Raw genomic sequence first — 22,594 nt, forward strand, 5'->3', positions numbered from 1 at the left:
TGCTGACCTAGGATTGCAAGCTTAAAGAGGCACTACGGTTTATACTGACTGAAAGCATTCATTCATTCATTCATTCATTCTTCTAAAAAGTACCTTTTGAAGCCTCCTCTGTGGTACTGGGCAAGGCTCTGGGGATACATATAGTCTTGGTCTGCCACCAGCTTACAAACTACTATGTAAACACAGACAGATAGATAGATAGATAGATAGATAGATAGATAGATAGATAGATAAAATAAAAAATAAATAAACACAGACTACCATATGAAATTAACCAAATGAATAAATAAGGTATTCTCCGATGATGGTTCAGTGCTGAAAAGATCATAAAAAATAGTAAAGAGTGATTTTAAGTTGTCATTTGAATGAGTTTGAATTATGGTCACACAAAGATAGGGGAGGAAAATCCAGGGCAAATGGTACCGAGGCCCTGGGGAAGGAATCAGCTTGGTGTGTTTAGAAATCAAAGGCAAGGATGACACGGCTGGGCTGGAGTACAAAGGGGCGCTAGATCAAAAGGGCCAGGCAGTCCCTGATCAAGAAAGTTGAGGAGGTATTCTTACTGCTTTGAGAAACCACAGCAGGGATTAAGTTAAGTGAGTCTAACTACAAACAATGGCCCATAGGCCAAAAGGAACCTCCAGCCTGTTTCGGTAAATCAAGTTTGTCTGGGGCAGAGCCAAGCCCAGTGGCTTAAGTATTGTCTACGGCTGCTTTTGTGCACAAAGAACAGAACTCAGTGGTTGTGATAGAGACTGTATGGCCCATAACACCTAAAATACACTTACTATCTACCCCTTACAGAAAAAAAGTTTGGCCTAGTGGAAGCAGGGGGAGCAGTCTAGAGCCTGTGTGTCATCCACTGGAGAAGTGATGGTGGCTTGGACCAGACTGGTTGGTAGCAGTGGTAGTTAGTTAGGGAGGTAAACCCAGGGCATGCTTTTGCAAGAAGAGCTATCAAAATTTGTTAAAGGATTAAACATAGTGTGAGGCAGAGGATAGAGGGGAATCAAAATATTCTTAGCTTTTGGCATGAGCAACCAAGTGGATAAGAAGGTCATATGCTGTGTTGGGGAGTTCTGGACAGGGAGTAGCTTCGTGCGGCAAGTGCGAATAAGGAGCTACTGGGGAACGCTCAGTTTGAAATGCTTTTTTATAAGGCCTGTCTGTTACTTTTTTTTTTTCAGTCCAGTGCAGTGATTCTAAAAATAACCCAATGTTTTCTTCTCCTTCCATGTTCCATAACACAAACAAAAGCCACATGGCCAGAACAATGATAACTGACACTTTCTTGAATTCTAAACTATAACCATTCTGCAGGCAGGGACCATGCCTGTATTGCTCACCCCTGCATCTCCATGCCTAGCTCAGTACCTGCGGCATAGTAGGAGTTCGCTAAATACAGGTTTTGAAAGTGAACTGAAGAAATAATTAGCAACCATTTACTGAGAACTTACTATAACATCAGCAACTTGATGAAGTATTTCACAAAAATTGCATTATGTGATATTTACAAAAATCTTACAAGCTAAGGATGCCTGGTCTTCAGCTCAGGTCATGATCTCAGGGTCCTGTGATCAAGCCTCATGTCAGGCTCCCTGTTCAGCAGGGAGTCTGTTTGTCCCTCTGCCCCTTTCCCCACTTGTATTTTTTCTCTTTCTCTCTAATCAATGAATAAAATCTTTAAAAAAAAAATCCCACAAGCTTGTTGCTGATACACCAATTCTACAGAATTAGAATCTAAGGCTTAAAGCAAGGGATCACAAACAAAAAGACCTGTCCTACAGAGTTGAGTTAGAAGATAAAAATGGGTGCAAGGAACCATAAATTGACTACTGGGAGCTAGTATAATGACATCCTTCCTTATGTCATCTGTCCCACTGCTTATTAGCTTCCACTATGACCTGCTCTTTGAAAAAACAGCCACCCAATATTGCTAGGTCTGATATCCCAAGAGAAGCTGGAAATCTGGCTTATTTTATAAATATAAAATCTCTCAGTTAAAGAAAAAAAAAAACAGTCTTAGAGCAAGCATTAAAAAATCAGTCCTAGCAGGCACCTTTACACTTTCCTTTATGCACTGTCTCTCTAGTGGGGAGAAAAAGCTAAGCTACTCTTTAGTAAGTATTACTGGGGAATCTGGTGTAACACACTGTCCCTTGTGCTCAGCCAAATGTATTTTTTGTTGAAGATGTTTCTTATGATAGCAGAGGGTTGCACTAGGCACTTGCTTTTTGTGTCTGGAACACTGTAGCCATTCTCTGGTGTTTGAACATCTGACTGATGACTAGAGTGAAAGCCCAAATCATATTGTGCAAGTGGCTAATGAATTCATGCAGCCTTCCTGATGTGATGATGTAACAATGCTGACCTCACTTGCCAACAAGCCCTGAAATCTTAGAACTGAAGATATCAAATGCTTTCTTCTTCTTCTTCTTCTTCTTCTTCTTCTTCTTCTTCTTCTTCTTCTTCTTCTTCTTCTTCGATTCATTTCTTGTTACTAAGTCTGGTTTTTGGAGACTGGATATCATATTGATGGTTCAGACTTAATTTAATTTCATAAAAGTGGGAGATTAAAAAATACTATCACTGGCTTATCACTTCAATTTTAGCACAACCACCTCTACATAATGTAACAAGGAGGGAAACAGGATGTTTAAAACATCAAATAAATTCAGTTTGGTGAACAGTTGCTGAATGCCAATTATATGCCAGAATCTGTGCAGGGACCAGGATACAAAATGAACAAGCCATTGCCCCTGCCCATGAGCACTCATGTTCCACTGGGGGAAACAGATTCATAAATAATAATAGATCGAGCCACATGCTGTAACAGGATTACAAAATGCTCTGGGAACTTAAATAAAAGGATGATTAATAATGACCTCACTGGGGCAGAGCTGAGAGAAGTCTAGGTCAAGGGAAGCTACGCATCAGAAAGGTTACAACTGAACTCTAACTTTGATGGCTGGCAGTTCACTGATGCAGTCTGGGTAATACAAGAAATATCTATCAAAGATTTACCATGAGTAAAGTACCATACTGAGTACTTAAACCTCATTCTTCACAACTACCCAATAGTTAAACTTGTTTTACATTCCCATTTTTCAGGCTAAAACACTGAGGCCCAGAAAGGTAAAATAATGTAGCCTCATAGCTAGTTATCAACAAAACTTATACTCTGTTTCTTGTCTGTATGGCCTGAAATCCTGGGCCTCTAAATATTAAAATCTATTACCAGTTCGGATAAGTAGCCTGTAGACAAAAAACAAAATTGTTTGAGGATTAGCAATTAGTCCATTTTAATAGAAGACAGCTCACTGGGGAGAAGGGCGGGGGGTGGAGGTGAATGGGTGACCGGCACTGAGGGGGGCACTTGACAGGATGAGCACTGGGTGTTATTCTGTATGTTGGCAAATTGAACACCAATAAAAAATAAATTTATTATTTAAAAAAAAGAAGATAGTTTGCTTTCATGTGTGTTGGAGTGGAAGGTGCAGGTAAGGAGCACCTGGGAAAATTTCGATTTAAGACTTTATAAACTGAGTCCAGACTTTAAGACTACAGAGTTGAAGCTTTACTCTATAGGCAAGCAAGGACTCTGTATGCTTGAAAGAATCAGAATAATGTGATCAAGAATAAGCTCATTGGATAAATCCAGGAGCTCTTGGAGCAGTTTTGGAGAAGCCAAATACCAGAAAATCTGTTAAAAGTTTATTGAAATAGTCCAGACAAAAGATGATGACGGTCTAAACTCAGGTACTGGCAGTGAGGACAAAGAAGATGACAAGGGTACATTAAGATGTTGTGGAGAGAGAATCAACATGATTTCAGAGTGGCTAGGTGGAGGGATGAAGGAGAGCTACTATAGGTGACACTAGGGATTCTGGTTTGATAACTGGACAGGTGTTGACGTGAAATTTGGGACATAAGGGGCAGATCCGTGGACATTCAAGTTGGTAAGTCAAATAAATAATTGGTAATATGAAAACTTTTCTTGAAAACATAGATTTAGGAGACATAAAAAAGGGGGAGATCGCCTACACTCAGGCAAAGTGTGACAGTGAGAGGAAAATTAGGATGTAAGACACAGTAGCAACATCAGCAGTTATACTCATACATGAATGTTCACAGTTAGGTTTAACCTGACAATAAACATGATTCTTCTCAGTGCCTCTGTAATCTGCCTTTGTTAATTGTCTGAAATTAATCAAGGCTGAGTAACTTTTGTTTTACAACTAGTCCTTGTATAAGTACTTAATGGCTGGCAGATCTGAGCATCACTGATACCCCAATATCAGTGTAATCAGTATATTGAACATATTTCAATTGGGGACCTACAGTGAGAATATAGATCATTTAATTAATCTACGTATGTGTATATATCTATATTACTTTAACAGAAGAGAACACATATTACCTACAAATGTCCATATGAAAGTATCATAATCGGGTGAGTATATCACTGCAAAGGGAAGGGTCCATTATGAATATTTAAATGTCTTTGGAAAAAGGAACTGTGATTACTAGTATTTCAACTACAGTGACTTAAATGGAAGTACAATGCTTTGAAAGAATTACTTTTTAAAGCATGTTACAGAAGAATTCTATTGAAGACCATCTGCATTTGTGTTGTCTTTACAGGAGAAATCATTTGTCAGTAAAGGTCAATAAAAAACAACAGGGAGGCTCTTGTCCTCACTCCTTACCCTGGTACGTGCAGAGATTAAACATTCTAACCACTTAGCTTTAGAATTACTGCATACTTTACCTTCTGAGCTATTCAGAAAGGCTCTGTTCATGAAAAGTTCTCATGGTTATAAAACATGAAACAAAAAAAACTTGTCCAACATGATATGTTGTATTTATATTTCTTTTTGTTTGAGGATTTGAAAAAGCTTTACAAACAAGACCTAATAAATCTCTTTAAGGCAGTTGTTTGTGGGAACTCTTCGCCCCTGAATAGAGGCTGGGGACAGGTAAAGGGAGAACAGAGATGGAGAGAAGACAAGGAGGGTGGACAGGCATCCACTGTTATCTAAAGTCACCAAAGCAGCCCAGGGCTGCACACATTTGTCCCTGCAATAGGACTTGTCAATATAAACAATCAGTGCTCTACCCTTCCCATTTTGCCATCTGTTAACACAGGTGAGCAACAGTGAACAAAACACCAGAAATGCAAAGGTAGGGGAGTAGAACAAGGAAGACAAGAAAATGGAACAATGACAGAGAGCTTCCTGTGTTCAGGAAACTGTGCAAAATGCTGTCATCTTTATAGTAGGTACTCAGTAAATACTTACTCTCATCCCTAATTTATGCTATGTTCAATGAACATAAGGAAGAAACTGGCAGATTTGACATAAATGTTATAATTTATTCTTTTTGATTAAGGAAACTGGTTTTTGCAGAGAAAAAGAAGAGAGTCCCTGTGAATTACAACTGCTGATCACCAAAGAAGCTAATTTGTTTATCAGTACTTGGAGGCATGAAGAAAAGAGGGAGGCACAGTGTGGAGTCAAGGTCGGCTTATATGCTGGGTCTAGCTGTGTACAGTGATTACAGGAAAGACCCATTCCATGTACAGAAGATATCACTATCAAAAACGAAGAACTTAAAGGATAAGGAACAGAAGTAGCCACTGAGACAAAAAATACCAATTATCCACAAATCTCTTCTCTAGTGGAATGGACTATTCAGGGTAGGAAAACTCTTATAAATGAAGTCATTACCCTAGTTCTTGATTTTGATAGCAGAGCAGAGACTGTTATGTGGCATTAGGGAGACATCTTATTCTTTCTACCCACAAGATTAAACTTGTTCTTAGATCTTTATAAAAATCTGAAGAAGACTTTTGATAAATTATTCCTTTCACAAGACAAGAGAACTATTGAAATCAACAAAGTCAGATATAGTATCCCAGTGGCTCCGTTGTCAGATGGGCCTGGGTATGAATCCAGCCCTTGACACTTAACCTGGGCCTAGTCCTGTAATCTCTGAATGTAATCTATTATGTATTCTCTAGACTCAGTTTCCTTTTTTAAGACATGAGTAATAATAATATCTATAATATCTACCCCCAGGTGTCATAATGAAATGAGATAAGGCATGTGGACATTTAGCAAAGTGTCTATCAAGCAGTAAGAATTCAACATAGTTTATGCTGGTAGCAATTTCTAAAAATCCTGGGATGATAATGCACTTACTGTGAGGCTTAGTATCCATCCACACCATTTTGAAACATTCCTAAGACTTTAGATAAATGTAGATATGATTTATATATATATATATATATATATATACACTTGATTTATATATATCAACCAATATAAAAGTTTATGTACACATATTGACCTATAACCCACAGGATCTACTCCTTCTTTTTCTTTTCTGGAATGTATCAAATACTAATAGTGATTAACTTGTTTTTCATTTCAAAATACAAGCCATGAATTATTTTTAACTCATGCATAAGCTATATCATGTTTACTTAACTTTTAAAGACAAATTTATCTATTAAAATGTTATTCAGGAGTTCCTAGGTGCCTCAGTCAGTTAAACATCTGACTCTTTGGTTTTAGCTTGGGTTATGATCTCAGGGTGATGAGATGGAGCCCTGAATCAGGCTCTGCACTGAGCATGGAGCCTCATTAAGATTCTCTCTTCTCCCTCTCCCCTTGCTCATGCACTCTCTCTCTCTGAAAAAATTTTTTTTAAATGTTATTCATCATAGACTTTATTTTAGGTAAAATAGAGGGAGTAATGAACAGTTTAGTAAAGATTCAGAAAATGAGCCTGTGAAGTTTGATTCCTCCAATTAAAATGCTACTAAACCAATTATGAAAATACAGAAGTACTGGGGTAATCAAAATAGTGTCCACTTTTTCTCAAACCTACAACTATTATCGAAACAGTTATAGAAAAGTACATGGCAATGCAACAATTAAATAATTTAAAGAATTGCTGTCAGGAATGGAAAGACAGTAATTACTAAAATGCACATGAAAGCTAATTTTAGGAAAGGTAAAAGTAACTTTCTTGAAAATAGGATTTAATATTAAGCAGAACAAAGAAAATTATTTTGAAAAACCTTAGGTATCCTATAACTTATACTATATATCAAAATCAGCTTGTTTAATGGGTTAACTAGGACTTTCAAATCATAGAAAAATTAGGTAAAAATGGACTATCAGATGTTCAAGGTGCAATAACTTTTTAAAATTTGAAAAAATAGGAACTATAAATTACAAAGAAAAAGTCCACAAGGAAAAGGTTCAACAGAATCTATTATAAAAGCTTTAAAATTTTATATAATGTATAAATCCCAGTAGAACACACAGATAGGAAAAAGAAAAACAAAGGTCCTAACTGCAATTTATAAGGCCCCGTGTAGTCCAGGTGCATCAGTAAGGTATTTCACACATATTGACTAATGCCACTTATTGGGAAGTGTTTACCATCCACTTTATTACTCTTGGAAATCTTTGTATCTGATCATACTTTTGTGCCTTCTCCCCGTTTTTGTAATAAAAGACTCAAGGGATAAAGAGAAAGGCAACAACTTTGGGTCTGATTTTTATTACTAGGTAAATTACACCCAAAATAATTTAGAGGAAGGGTAGAGCAGCCCGGGTGGCTCAGTGGTTTAGCACCACTTTTAGCTCAGGGCGTGATCCTGGAGACCTCGGATCAAGTTCCCCGTCAGGTTCCCTGCATGGAGCCTACTTCTCCCTTTGCCTGTGTCTCTGCCTCCTCTTTGTCTCTGTGTCTCTCATGAATAAATAAATAAAATAAATCTTAAATAAATAAATAAAATCTTTTTTAAAAAAAGAGGAAAAGTGCATGTATAAAGATGTTCAGAATTGCTAAAATCAAAAGTATATAAAACAACAAATATTAGCAAAGACATGGAGAAAAGGGATTCTTGTATACGGTTAGTGGGAATGCAAACTGGCAGAGCCAATGTGGAAAACAATATGGAGGTTCCCCAAAAAATTAAAAGTAGAATTTCCCTATGATCTAGTAATTCTGCTCCTGGGTATTTCACCCAAAGGATACAAAAACACTAATTCGAAAAGACATGCATCCTTCTGTTTATTGCAGCATTATTTGCAATAGCTAAGATATGGAAGCAACTCAAGTGTCCATCCATAGGTGAATGGATAAAGAAGGTATGATACACACACACACACACACACACACACACACACACACACACAGGAATATATTACTCAGCAATTAAAAAGAACGAAATCTTGCCTTTTGCCATACATGGATAGGCCTACAGGTTTAATGCCGAGAGAAAAAAGAAGAAAAAAAAAAGAAAAGAAAAAGAAAAAGGAAAAAAAAAAAAAAAGAAAGAAAGCAAGAAAAAAAAAAAGAAAAAAAATGCTAAGAGAAGTTAGTCCGAGAAAGACAAACACCATATGATTTCACTTATATGGGAATTTAAGAAACAAAACAAATGAACAAAGAAAAAAAAACCCAAAACTCTTATCTTTGGAGAACAAACTGATGGTTGCCAGAGTGGAGGTGGTTGAGGGGAATGGGTGAAATAGAAGATGGGGATTAAGGAGTGCATTTGTCTTGATGAGCACTGAGTAGTGCATAGAATTGATGAATCACTATATTGTACTCCTGAAACTAACATAACACTGTAGGTTAACTATACCAGAATTAAAATAAAAACTAAATAAAATAAGGATGTTCACATCAGTGTTATCTAATAATGAAAACAAAACAAAGGAAAATGAAGAAAGGGAGGTGCAAGGGAATATAAAAAGGAAAGAAAGATAGGGAGCAAAAGAAGAAGGATATCAAGGGAGGAGGAAAGGAGAAAAAAAGGAAATGATCTGAATGTCCAAAAATCGTAAGATAGTATATCAAAGAAATTAATGATTAGTTTTAAAGACAGTTTTGTGGACCATACAGTCATATGGAGAAACGTTCCTGTGAACCCCAGTCTAGGGCATTCATCTAGCATATATTTGAGTCCCTTCTTATTTTTAAAACAAGATTTTATTTATTTATTCATGAGAGACACACAGAGAGAGGCAGAGACACAGGCAGAGGGAGAAGCAGGCTCCCCGCAAGGAGCCAAGTGGGGGACCCGATCCCGGGATCTGGGATCATGCCCTGAGCCAAAGGCAGACACTCAACCACTGAACCACCCAGGCCTCCCTGAGCCCCTCCTTAAAGGAAGAAAGAAGAGTATTCCAAATGTGTGTCTGAACAACAGAAAGGGGAGCACATAAGAAAGAAACAAATAGAATGTGACATTGGAGAGATGTGCGAGGTCAATTTGTAGGACTATATAAACTTTGACAAGGAGGCTGTCTTTATTCGATGATTCTAAAGTGAAAGTTGTGATCTGATTTATGTTTAAAAGGATTGCTCTACTTTCTGTGAGGTGGGGAGAGAAAGAAGCAGTCCTACTAGCTGGTTAGTGAGGTGGCTCCAGAGGAAGGCAGTAGCTTCAACCAGGAAGAGAGATGGAAAAGTAGGCCAACTTAGAGAATGCGTTGAGGTAAAATAATAGACTTGTTAATAGATTGCATGTGCAGTGTCAGAGAGAGAAAGATATAAAAAGCAGCTCCATAAACTGGCTTGAAAAATCTAGAGGATCTTAACTGTCATTTACTACAACGGAGACCAGGGAAGGAGGAGTTTATGCTCAGTGTGACAGGCACGTAAGTCAAGAGTTCTCCTTTGTCCCTGCTAAGTACAAAAGCTAGTAAACACATTAGTTGAAGACGTGAATAGATGAATGATACTAGACTTGTAGGAAAGAAGATTGGATCCTCCAGATGAGAATTGGCGAACCAACCTGGAGGAATGTAGCTAGACAACCTGAGGAGATCTGGGACGGAACCTGAACTCAAATACTCAGAGGTGTGAAGTAGAAAAGGGACCAGCCACAAGAACAAAGAGGGAGCCAGGGAACAGGAGAAATAACCAACAAGTGTATAGTAATAGAAACTGAAAAGGGAAAATTCATAAGGGAGTGGTCAGTCTCATCTGAGAGGTCAACGGCCTTATCTGAGACATCAAAATACAAAACAGTCAAGTGAAAAAAGGACTAGAATTTGGCAACTCAGTGGTCACTGGAATTTGACAAACACAGTCCCAGAGGAATGATGGGATTGGAAGCCCTTCTAGAATTGGTTAAGGAGAAGGTGTGGAGTGAGTAGGTGTAGGAAGCTTTGAGAAACTTTCTCAATAGGATACAAATGAGGCAGTGATTAAAGGGGATGTTGAGGTCAAAAGAGTAAATGCAATTATATGCTGATGTGAGTAATATAGTTGAGAGCAGGAAATGGATGATTCAGGAGAAAGAGAACATATCTGCAAAAGTCAAGACCTTGAGAAAGGGAGAGGAGCTCCTGCTCTGGCTCAACAGGCACAAGCACGCCCCCCTGTGAAAGGTATGAGGCCCACACACATGATACAACTATGACCTCTGGTGTTTATTAGGCAGGCTGGAAGGAAATAGTAATTGAAGAATTAAGTAAGGGTACTGGGGGGAATCTTCCTCTAGTGTCCCTCAGTATCTGTCTTTATAATAAATAGAATTTTTAAAGTAAGATGTTCTCAGGGTAGGTATCTGGGTGGCTCAGTTGGTTAAGTGTCTGCCTTCAGATCCCAGGGTCCTGGGATGGAGCCCTGCGTTGGGCTCCCCGTTCAGCGAGGAGTCTGCTTCTCCCTCTCCCTCTGCCCCTCCCCCTGCTCTTGTTCTCCTCTCAAATAAATAAATAAAATCTTAAAAGTAATAATGTAAGAGGTTCTCAAAAAAGCTCCTAAATCAAGGTGTTCTTGCCAGGTATGCAGCAAGAGCTGACAAATATACAGTTGTTTCCAATATATACAGAACACCTGGACTGCAATATTTTGACAGCGTGGTGCTCTTGATGATAAACACTATATACCAGCCACTGTATTAATTCTCTGTAGAGTTAATAAATGCCTATTTGGTCTTGTTATGTGTCAGTTGTATTATAATTTTAATTATATTATATAATATATTATATAATAATATAATAATACATCAAGTATTATTATTATATATTATAGTATTATATGATTTATAATATAAATATATGATAATATATTATAATTTTATAAATATTAACACATTTAACTCCAAAAATGAGACAGATTATATAGGTAACATCATTATTCTCATTTCACATATAAGGACTGAGACACAGGAGGTTAAGTAACTTATCTAGAGCCACACAGCTAAGTCAGAGAGCTAAGACTCAAACCAAGGCACTCTGATGCCAGAATCTTTGTCTTCTCCCTGTATCCTCACATGGCCTTTCTTCTTTGTCCCTTCTTCTTTTAAGACACCACTTATATTGGATTAAGGTCCCACTCTTATGACTTTATAACCCTAATTACCTCCCTAACAACCTTAACTCCATATATGTCACATTATACGTCATATTAGGGGATAAGGCTTCAACATATGGATATAAGGCGAACACAAGCCAGCCCATAACAGGTTGTTTCCAATTTTTTGGTAGTATAAGTCATGCTGATGACAAACGACAAAGTGGTCTTAACAGCCTAACTGCTTCGTCAGAGGGTATGTCATTTAAGGCTTTTGATATTAATTGCAAGTTGTCTTCTGGAAATGTGTTCCCTGTGAACTCTTGCCAGTACCCTATCAGGATGATAACACAATCATTTTGAAGAATAATATGCATGTGTGAAAATCTCTCACCCTGAACTAAATCTTAGCTCTATCCATCATCTCTTCATTATCTGTGACGAGAGGCAAGTGACCCCAGACTGCTACCCACAGCCATTTGTTCGTTCTGTAGTCTCATCTGAATTCTGGGGAGTGAAGGAGAACTTCGTGAAGACAAAGAAACAGAATGGCCTGGACTGATGCATTCGGACAGCTTCCTTTAGTATCTTTGTTGCTTGTTTTAAATTACCCCTTTCTGTTGTTCACATTGCATTAATGGGAAGAGGAAACCCAGTTTATCTCGCTGACAAAGAGGAACACAGCGGGGCAGAAGAAGTGTGGGAATGTGCTGGTTAATTTGGGATGGGCTTGGAGGCCGTCTGGTCTAGCCTCCTGCTAAGCTAACACCGTTGAAGGGGAGCCTTTTCCTACTCAGCATTCTCTCTGCAAGTACTCCATTCTGCTTGCTGTCTCCTGCCAGGGTCAGGTTACAACAGGCTTCTGACTATAGGAGAGCCACTGCAGGGAATTGAGTTTGGTATCACTGCTTCCTCTTCCTTGCCTTTTGTCTCTGGGAGTCTGTAGCCTCCACAACTGAGGGAATATTTTAATTTAGAGGCAGAAAGGAATCTCAAAATGAAATAGAGAAGGTACATTCTTGCATACAGGGAATAGAGAGAGCTTATCCATGTATCCATGTCTTTAACATGGTTCCTGGGCTAGAGGAGCAGTTAATGAATTGGGCACTTTGAGGTTGAAGGTCATCTTGGTGAGTGGAAAAAATATCACGGAAGTGGGTAAGAAAAATTTGGCAGTAAGAAGGAAAAGTCATTTAAAAGCAAATAGCCGGAAGTTGACTATATTTAATGTTTCTACCATTACATTTTACCTCATGTATGTCAAACAAAGCAAAAGTATGGAAAGGCAGAAAATTAAATAAAATTATAATAAGTGACCTACCACAGAAAGTGACTTGTTATCAGTCAGACAATATGGTGGAATGTAAAATATTTAGAGTTGCAGAGGCAGACAGCTGTAACCAGCTGTGTGGCCTCAGTAAAGTAAAGCTCTCTCAGTTTCATTCTCATCCCATGACATAAGAGGATAACACCAACTTAACAGAGTAGTTATCAGGCATTAATGATAAAACATGCAAAATACCTAGGATGGTATGGTACATGCCATACAGGATTCACTCATTAAACAGAGGTTTCCCTCCGCTTCTGACAGGAGGAGGAGGACTATAAATTCTTCAGCAGCCTTTCAATCTAGATGTGGAGATGAAATGTGAACGTTTGAAACAAGGAGAACAATTATGTGCTAAACACTGTGGTAGTGATCACAAGTATGATAGGAATTCAGACAAGGGGAGATCTGAGTGCACCAGACTACTCTCTCACTGAAAGATTTGCCTAATTATTGGGTCTTACATACTGGGTGACTGGAATAAGTAAGAGAAGCAAATGGAGGAAACAGGACATTGAAAGGTGGTGGGAGGGATGAGGGATGCAGAAGCAAGGACACAAATAAATGGTAGGGAAACTGAATAAAATTAAGCAGAAGTGACCAATGAAACTATGCAACAGATCTACAATTTATGGAAAGAGCAATGCTCATAGTGGGTACATTTAAAAAATAGCTAGAATGAGTAAGAAGAATTACAGTCTGAGTAGGTACTGAATAAATATTAATGGATGACATAATGGTTTATCAGAATTCATTTTGGAAATTAAGAAAAAGATCTGTGAATATAAATCAATTGGTCATATTTTCAAAAAAAGAAATGACCCCAATATTAATCTGCATAACTGTAAGTACATAGAACATCAAGAAAGCCTTTTTTTGTTTGTTTTAATTGATGGTGATGACATAGTCACTTTGCTTTGCTTGACGTGATCTTGGGGATTTTCCTTCAGCATCACTACACTTTAATACTGACAGGACAGTGCTGCTGGTCTTCATTTGGCTTGTCTAATTCCTAGGGTTTTCATTCCTTGCATTTTCATATAGTTGATAGTTATTTTTTTTATTTTATTTATTTATTTTATAGGGGGAGAGAGCATACACGTGTGAGGGAGGGGGGTGGCAGTGAAAGGAAGAAGGAGAGGCAGAGAATCTCAAGCAGATTCTAAGCTAAGCATACAGCCCAAAACAGGGCTCAATCTCAGGATGGGAGATCATGACCTCAGCAGAAACCAAGAGTTGGTCACTTAACCGAATGAGCCACCTGGAACCCTGGTTGATAATTATTTTAACTCACATTTTTAAAAAAGGAACAATGAAATCATTCACCTTAATATGAAAGAATATGAGCTCTGCCCTTCACCTACCTAATATCCATCAGGAATTTTCCCTTTTTTTTTTTTTTTAAGATTTTATTTATTTATTCATGAGAGACACAGAGAGGGAGAGAGAGGCAGAGATACAGGCAGAGGCAGAAGCAGGCTCCATGCAGGGAGCCTGACGTGGGACTCAATCCCAGGTCTACAGGATCACACCCTGGGCTGAAGGTGGAGCTAAACCGCTGAGCCACCCGGGCTGCCATTCATCAGGAACTTTCTAAAAACATTCAGACAATGGCAACTTTAAAAGCTCTTTTTTAGTTTGCTTCCTTTCTTATTAACCAAGTAATAAATGCTCTTTGGGGAAAAACTTAGAGACTTTGATCAACAAAAATTAAAAATTAGGGGATCCCTGGGTGGCGCAGCGGTTTGGCGCCTGCCTTTGGCCCAGGGCGCGATCCTGGAGACCCGGGATCGAGTCCCACGTCGGGCTCCCGGTGCATGCAGCCTGCTTCTCCCTCTGCCTGTGTCTCTGCCTCTCTGTCTCTCTGTGTGTGACTACCATAAGTAAATAAAAATTAAAAAAAAAAAAAAAAAAAGAAATCTGAGGCCAGCCTCAGTTTAAAAAAAAAAAATTAAAAATTAAATTCACCAATATTTGTACTACTGAATACTTTTTGTATTTCCTGCAGGTCTTTTTTCTCCATGCATATATGAACATATTTTTAACAAACATAGGCTGTTAGGTCTACATTTTTACTAAATGTACTCTGAACATTTTCCATGTCATTTAAAAAATTGTTTAATCTGCAGTTATTTAAAACTGATGACACACACCTGCAATGTTCTTTCCCCAGATCTTCACTATATTCCAACCAGTCAAGGCAATTTTTACAGAGTTTTACATTTTGTAGTTAGATATTACAAACTTAAAAGTGAAATGAAAAAAAAATAAAGGTGAAATGAAGAGGTGTTTTTGTGTCATCTGCAATTCCCTCACCCCTTCCTGGATTCTGATTTACTCCTTAGGATTATGTTTCCCCCTTCTTTTTTCCTCTCTCTCCTATATTACTTCCCTCAAGGAGATTGTCGGCTAATGGGGGAAGTAATTCAAGTCCATAAATACTTGTAATCACTACCAGAGGCAAATAAAAGGGCAAATAGAAGGATTTCCAATTTCAGAGGAAAATTTCTTCAATCAGTCTGAAAACAGATTTATACACCCAATGGCAAAGGAATTAAGAAAACCTTTCTGTTCTTTACTTATTTTTTCTCTTTTCAAGGGGAGCAACAGTATAAAAAAAGGAGTTGATACCCTTTCTCTCTTTTTTCACAGTCGGAAAACCAAAAATCACTAATGGACGGGATGCCTGTTCATGTCACCCAGCTAGTTTGTAGCTGAACAGAGATTAGACTCAGGATTTCTGAATCCCAGGTTTGTGTTTTCACAATGGTGCAATGGTGCACCCTAAAAAAAAAAACTAAACAATACTCCAATACCAAGACTGTGGGAAAAGAATCCTTGTCAAGTAAAGGAATTCTCTGATTTTCTTTATAACAGCAAAACATGTTCTGAGAAATGGGCAGGAATATAAAGGATAATCCTGTATCCTTCTCCTAGATTTTTTTCTTTCAAGTAGAGCTATATTCATACCTTGATTGAAATATCACACAAACGCAAACTGGCTTCCAGTATGGCCTCTAAAAAAGAAAAATTTAGAAAGTGACTTTCTGAATGTGCAAGAGCAAATATTTTATGCACCAGAGAATGTTCCTGCCCTAAGGGTCTACTTACCACACATTCATAATGTTGTGTGGAAAGAGACCTTAAATATAATCTAATATAACCCTTTAAATAAACTAGAAACCTTCTCAATAACATCTCTGTCAATCATTCACCTTGTGCTTGAACATTGGAAATTAATGGATCCAGGATCTGGGCTGAAATCAAGAAACAGTAAACACGATATCTTTATGCACTGGACTGACTAGTGAGTCCGGCATCATACCAAATTACATGTCTTTAAAGCTGTATGGCTTGGATTTAATGAGTTGTTTGCTAAATTGAATGTCATCTCTCTCCTTCTTACACACACACACACAGTAAAAGAGGAAAATGATCAAAAGCCAATATTGGCTATATTATCTTGAGAAGCAATATAGGACTGACAGAAATGATGGGCCATCACACTTCTGGCTACAATAGTCCTTCTTATACATAACCCCCAAACCCCAAGACTTTCCTTTTACTTAAGGGGAAATAAGGAGTTTAAGAGAATGACAATAAGGAGTTTAAGAGAATTGACAGGGATTTATAGGTTTCTGTCTCAGTGGCATTTGACTACACCCAGAGAGGGAGAGAATTTACAGATTATTTAGTATGGAAGATGGAGTAGTAATAATCATAGCTCAAAAAGGGAAAACACCAAAGTGATGGCAGGCAAATCAGGATCAATACTCTCATCAAATACTCAGTGACCTTTCCCCTCTGGTTTATATTTTTCCTCATTTTCTGGGATGCATTTTTTTCATTAAATACAGAAAAAAATAATAATGCAAGAGTCCCTTGACTGTAACTGGGATCAATGTATCTAACATGTTTTCCAATACTTCCTGTGCACATTGCCTCATTAGATTCACATGCCAGGAAGGGTTCAAACAGGGAAAAAAAAAAACAACTTTAGAAAGCCATTCATAATTTTCAGGATTTAACAGTCATTCCATACTTGTCCTGTAGTTTTGTTTTTTTTCCTAATACATCTCAAGTGATAAAGCTTCAGGTACTCTGGAATTCAGAGTTCAGCAAGAAAATATTTGCTGCAAAGTGCTTTGTTTATGTGATTTTGTTCTGCTTCATTTTGAAAATCTGTATTCTGCATTATTCTCTGATAAAGAAGGCCAGCATTGGCTTGATTCCATTAGCTGAAACATTCTTTATTAACTTCAAGGAAAAGGCAGAGAACAATGCCCCTCCTGCACTTCCGGGTTCATAAACCCAATTTTGCGAATTTATTGTCTTTCTTTATTCGTGCTCCTTAACTGGTATTCTTTTTTTTATTTTTTTATTCTTTTTATTTTTTTTATTATTATTACTTTTTTGTTCCTTCATAGAGACACACAGAGAGAGGCAGAGACATAGGCAGGGGAGCCCGATGTGGTACTAACAGGACCCTGGGATCAGGACCTGAGCCAAAGGCAGACGCTAAACCAGTGAGCCACCCAGGCATCCCCTTAATTGGTATCCTTAACCAAGTTTTCTTATAAAGATGTTCACGTTTGATTCCCAATTTGCAAATGTTCTTGTGTTTCGATAAAGGTCACTGTGTTTCTTGGCATGATTTTAGTGTCTAAGCTCTTACTGCTTTACTATACTTTTAAGAATGAGTCTTACCCATTATGTATTTCCCATTCTCTACTCCTCCACACATACACCTTAGAGAATACTTCGTAGGTGTTAGAATTATTTTTAAACTTAAGTATTTCTTTGTATTAAAATCCAGACCACAAATCTAAAGAACATTCATTCGCGTTCAGTTTAAAAAATATTAAAGTTCCATTTTAATTCAAAATATTTAAATATATCCCAAGTTTTAAAATGAACAGCTTATCAAGTCACAAAATGAAGAATAATAGGTACTTTAATTTGGTCAGTAATTCACATAGGAAACAAGATATTTGAGTTAACTTAAGATTCATCACTGAGATAGGTTTGTTAAAATACACAATCTAGGGTCAACTAGATGGCTCAGTCGGTTGAGAGTCCGAGTCTTGATTTTGGCTCAGGTCATGATCTCAGTGTCCTGGGATCAGCCCCAGCTTCCCCCACCCCACTTCAGCTCTGAGCTCAGGGGGCAGTCTGTTTAAGGATTCTCTTTCTCCTTCTGCCCCCTCCCCAAGCTCACATGTTCTCTCTCTCAAATAAATAACTAAATCTTTAAAAAAAAAAAAAAAAGAAAAGAAAGAAAGCTATAAAAATCCTTGTTTAAGGTTTCCAATAAAAATGAATTATGACCAAATCACATGGAGTTAGCTTGGAGTTTTGTCCTATTAATATTGAATCTAATTAAACTACTGTGAACTAAAACCACTCAAGACTATGACAACAAGATGATGAATATTCAAGGGAAAATTGGAAATTTTAGTTTTAGAAATTAGATATTTGGTATATAGAATAGTAATTTTATCAATTCTATCGGGTTTTCAAGCTATTTCATGACAGGATCTTGTTCTCGAAACTTTAGGAGGGGGACACCCCCAATGGGTATTTTGTGTAGAGAGAGCCTATATCCTCTTCTCTTAGCCACTCCCTTTCCTTTGTGGTTCACCAGGAACACTGGTTGTAGGTGGACACCAATTTGGAACTTCTGAGCAGAGAGAGCAAACTTTCCATCTTCAGGAGCCCTGCAGAGTCACTTCAGGTAGGTAAAAATATTTGGGTTTATGGATGATTTACTGATCTTGATGACAAAGTCTGTCATTTAAAAATATTTGCATTTTGCTAATTAAATAAGTAAAATACATTTTGGTAAATTTGGAAATCATACAAAACTCAATGAAGAAATTTTTCACAAAGCTATCATCCAGAATTAATTCTTGTTAATATTTTGATCTTTAAAAACATATGTCTGTGTTTGTATATTTTTTCTCTTTTCATAAAATTGGCATCTTTTGATTTTTGAGTTTTTAACTTAAAAGACATATTCTACATATTGTCCTATGTTATACTACATTTTTCTACAATATACTGTTTGAAGGGCCTCACTGCATTCCATAGTTGGGATAGGCCACAGTTACTTTATCATATATCTGATCTATAGAGAGACAGATAAATCAAGGTTTCAGTGTTTTCTCACCCAAATCTACTGTTGTCAAAACTCCTGCTATTCACTATAAGCAAAAATTGAAACAAAAAAGTCTTATGTATATAGCATCATAGAAATTATAAGAGCACAGAAACTGTACTGTTCATAACATTAAGTTCTGGGATTTATGCTGCTCAGTCTATTTTGCACTTGGGGATTCTTTTCCAGAGATGAAATTCCTGTAAAATTGCTTTCTGAATGTCTTTAGAGAAAAACAAAATGTTCATAGTTTACAAAACTGTGGAAAACACAGCACAAAACACAGCTCCTTAATTACTTGAAAAAAGTATATAGGAAAACCAGGTAATTTTCTCTTATTAAAATACATTTAATGCCTATTTAAAATTTTGCTTTAAAAAGAGAATCCCAGATTATATTGTACAAATACAACTCATGCATGATCAAATAGTTACTTAAACACAAAATATCCACATGGTTTATAATAAGACTGGGGCTCATTTCATCTCTCCCTTGTTTTCTTTCTTCACTGAGGAAACTGGTTATATGGACCTTGTTCTTGAATGTACATTTCTGCAGAGTGTTGCTATCTTTTACTTAGCAAAAATTAGGCCTTGATTAATATTTAACAACAACAATAACATTAAAAATATATATTTGCCTTTCTCTTCATTTACTCTAATTTTCAGGAGCACAATCAAATTTTCATTACAAAAGGGAACTAATTAGCATATTAGTTAAGAGGCACTGGGGATGGGAGTCAGACATACTGGAGTTCAGAGTCTGTTTCCATCAGTCATTAGTTAGATAATCTTGAGAAAGTATTACATTGATTTACCTCAATAAACCTTAATTTCATTCTGTATAAAATGGGAATACTATTACTTTCTTCAAAGCATGTTGGTGCAGGGTATGCAATGACTTTAAGTGCAATGCTTGGCATCTAGGCAAAGTAGTAAAACACAAAAACCAACACAGTGAGAAACTGACATTAAAAAATATGTTTTAGGGGATCCCTGGGTGGCGCAGCGGTTTGGCGCCTGCCTTTGGCCCAGGGCGCGATCCTGGAGACCCGGGATCGAATCCCACATCAGGCTCCCGGTGCATGGAGCCTGCTTCTCCCTCCGCCTGTGTCTCTGCCTCTCTCTCTCTCTCTGTGACTATCATAAATAAATAAAAAATTAAAAAAAAATATATATGTTTTGAAAGTAATTTTTAAGACTTTTTTTAAACCCAAATTTAGTCTAAAAAGTAGATTGATATGCCTCAATAACCTCTATTTAAGAGTTAATGGAAACATTATTACATTTGGCTCATCAAATGAAAGATACACCTTAGAAGGAGAAAGGTAGTATTAAAATACTGATTCAAAACCACCCTCATTAGCATGTGCATCAATAGTTCAGGCTTATTAGCTAGAAGCTATAGTGGTCACTTCACAAAAACAGAGAAGAGGTCTGCTGGCAACGGTTGGGCTAATTATACGTTATGTGTAAGTAACATGCTACTAAATTTGACCCCTTTTCCTTGTAAAAATGTAAGTTCCTTTTGGACAGGGACCAGGGCCAATTATTGGAGTCTCTGAATGCTCTCTATTTAGAGGAACTTCACCAACGCTTTTGTGGTGTTAGTGATGATGATGATGATACACATGCAGGAACTATTTATCCACAGCTCTTGGTTTATTTAGTTGTTTCTAGATACAGACACACACACCTAGATTATATGTGAAAAGAAGGACCTGGGAGGAAGAATCAAAAGAACTTAAGTTACCTTAGCACCTGAGTTAGGGCTTAGAGGCCAGGTCAGATCATGTCATAATTCTTTGGTCTTGATTCACATCACTGATGTATCATTTGGTTGTTTGGGGCTGGATCCTACAGAAAAAAAATTTCTGAAGAAATCTGGATTTGAGTTCCATACTTCTCAGTCATTAGGTAATGCTAAGCACAAGTAGACACTGAACTTTATTTACTCTGAGGATGATTATAGATAATATAACATAACATAATATACAACATCTTCTCTACCTGTATATTTGGGAGAATTTAAAGTATCAAAAGTTCTTTGTAACTTAAACTGTATTCTTTGTAAAATAAAGTTTTAAACACATACTGTGAAAAACCGACTTAGCTTACTAATTATAAAAAAAGATGAATAACTGATGGAGCATTAAAGGAAACACTTGAAGTTGCAAATTATCATTGTGTCATTATGATTCCCTAAAAACCAGATCAACAGCATTATTAAAGTTCACAGAGATAGTTCTTTTTTATTAAATGCTTATCTGCTGGGTCATTCTTGCTGTGCTGGAAGCACAGACTGTTGTTTACAAACATTTTACACATGTTTACAAACTCCTTCCTGAGCTGGGTCCAGTCCACAGGCTCCAGCTTTGAACTACTGTGCCATAAAATCAGCACGGATCTTACTTCAATCTCATTTCTAAACTCACTAACTGAATTATTTCAGCTAAGATATTTAACCTATCTAAGCTTTATTTTCCTCTTGAAAAGTGGGAAGAACAATGCCTCTGTTGTGAGGATTGCAAAAATAGACATGGATGAAAACAGTCTAATAGATACAGAATAGGTACTCAGTATAGTTCTTTTCTCTTTCTGTGGATGACTTAGAAAAAATACGTTGTTTTCTCCTTTTCATACTTGTTACACTCAGAGAACCTCAGATATCCTTGTTATTAAGAAGGTCAGGGTTATCTCATTCATTGTTGGAATAAACTGTTTTATTTGAATTATAAAGAAAATTTTAAATGATGGATGTCCCCAATTCTAAAGAGTAGAGATGGGTCAGCATCAAGTCTGAACATTTTTTTCAGACTGACTCAAGGGAGAGTGCTTCTTTGCAAAATGACGGTCTCCTGAACAGAATGCTTTTCCACTATTTCATCTTGTCCTCTCAGTCATAAGGATCCTTTTGTTAGTCAAACAGCATTTAAGGACATCAAGAATGTGTAAGTGATGGCACCATATGAACTATGAATGGATCAATTCTGCTTAGATTACAGTTAACTATACAGCCAAAGATGGATGTTTCAAAGCAAGGTGATTACATTAAATAAATGTAGACAGTTAATGTTTTCCAACTACATGAATGTTAGTGAAAGTTCAGTATGCAAATGATCAGTGACTGACTAGAAATATTAATCTTGCTTCTTTACTACCTTCCAGGAGCTCTGGCTGAGCCATTTAGGTCTGATTTCAAAAAGTGTAAATAAAGTGAAAAGAGAAAAATATAAAATCATATAGTTAAAAGAGACTGGACAATATATGCAGTCAAACTTGTCCAAACAAGAGTATTAGTATGAATCAGACATGTTTAAGCATGCATTTAGAGATAGGGCTCATTTAAATCCATGGGGGAGGGATCCCTGGGTGGCACAGCGGTTTGGCGCCTGCCTTTGGCCCAGGGCGCGATTCTGGAGACCCGGGATCGAATCTCACGTCGGGCTCCCGGTGCATGGAGCCTGCTTCTCCCTCTGCCTGTGTCTCTGCCTCTCTCTCTCTCTCTTTCTGTGTGTGTGTGACTATCATAAATAAATAAAAGCTAAAAAATAAATAAGTAAATTCATGGGGGATAAAACCTAATGGTCACACAATAGTGAAAGAAAAAAAATTTCCCTTATACCAGGCTATTTTCCTTTCTCTTGTTTCAGAGTATAGCACTGTACCCTGTAGATCCTAAAATGTGGACCATCTAGCCAAGAAGAGAGCAAGATGGCTAAAATGTTCCTTCTGTGTAAAACTAACTAGGGTAAGGCGTTCCTCGTTACTTCATTTTTTAAA

At 37.3% G+C, this 22,594-nt stretch overlaps 1 protein-coding gene across 7 annotated transcripts in view; it reads right to left on the bottom strand.

Moving 5' to 3' along the window:
- Positions 1 to 22,594, bottom strand: part of JAKMIP2 (janus kinase and microtubule interacting protein 2) — a 176,400-nt gene that overhangs the window by 145,153 nt on the left and 8,653 nt on the right. Inside the window, exon 2 of one of the 7 annotated variants that reach the window (XM_041768248.1) lies at positions 20,565 to 20,668. The exons of the other annotated variants lie outside the window; for them this stretch is intronic. The gene's annotated coding sequence lies outside the window, so the exon portion shown is untranslated. The remainder of the gene's footprint in view (positions 1 to 20,564; positions 20,669 to 22,594) is intronic. 7 annotated transcript variants of the gene reach the window in all.

Source organism: Vulpes lagopus, chromosome 8 (genome assembly GCF_018345385.1).
Source record: "Vulpes lagopus strain Blue_001 chromosome 8, ASM1834538v1, whole genome shotgun sequence".
NCBI lineage: Eukaryota > Metazoa > Chordata > Mammalia > Carnivora > Canidae > Vulpes > Vulpes lagopus.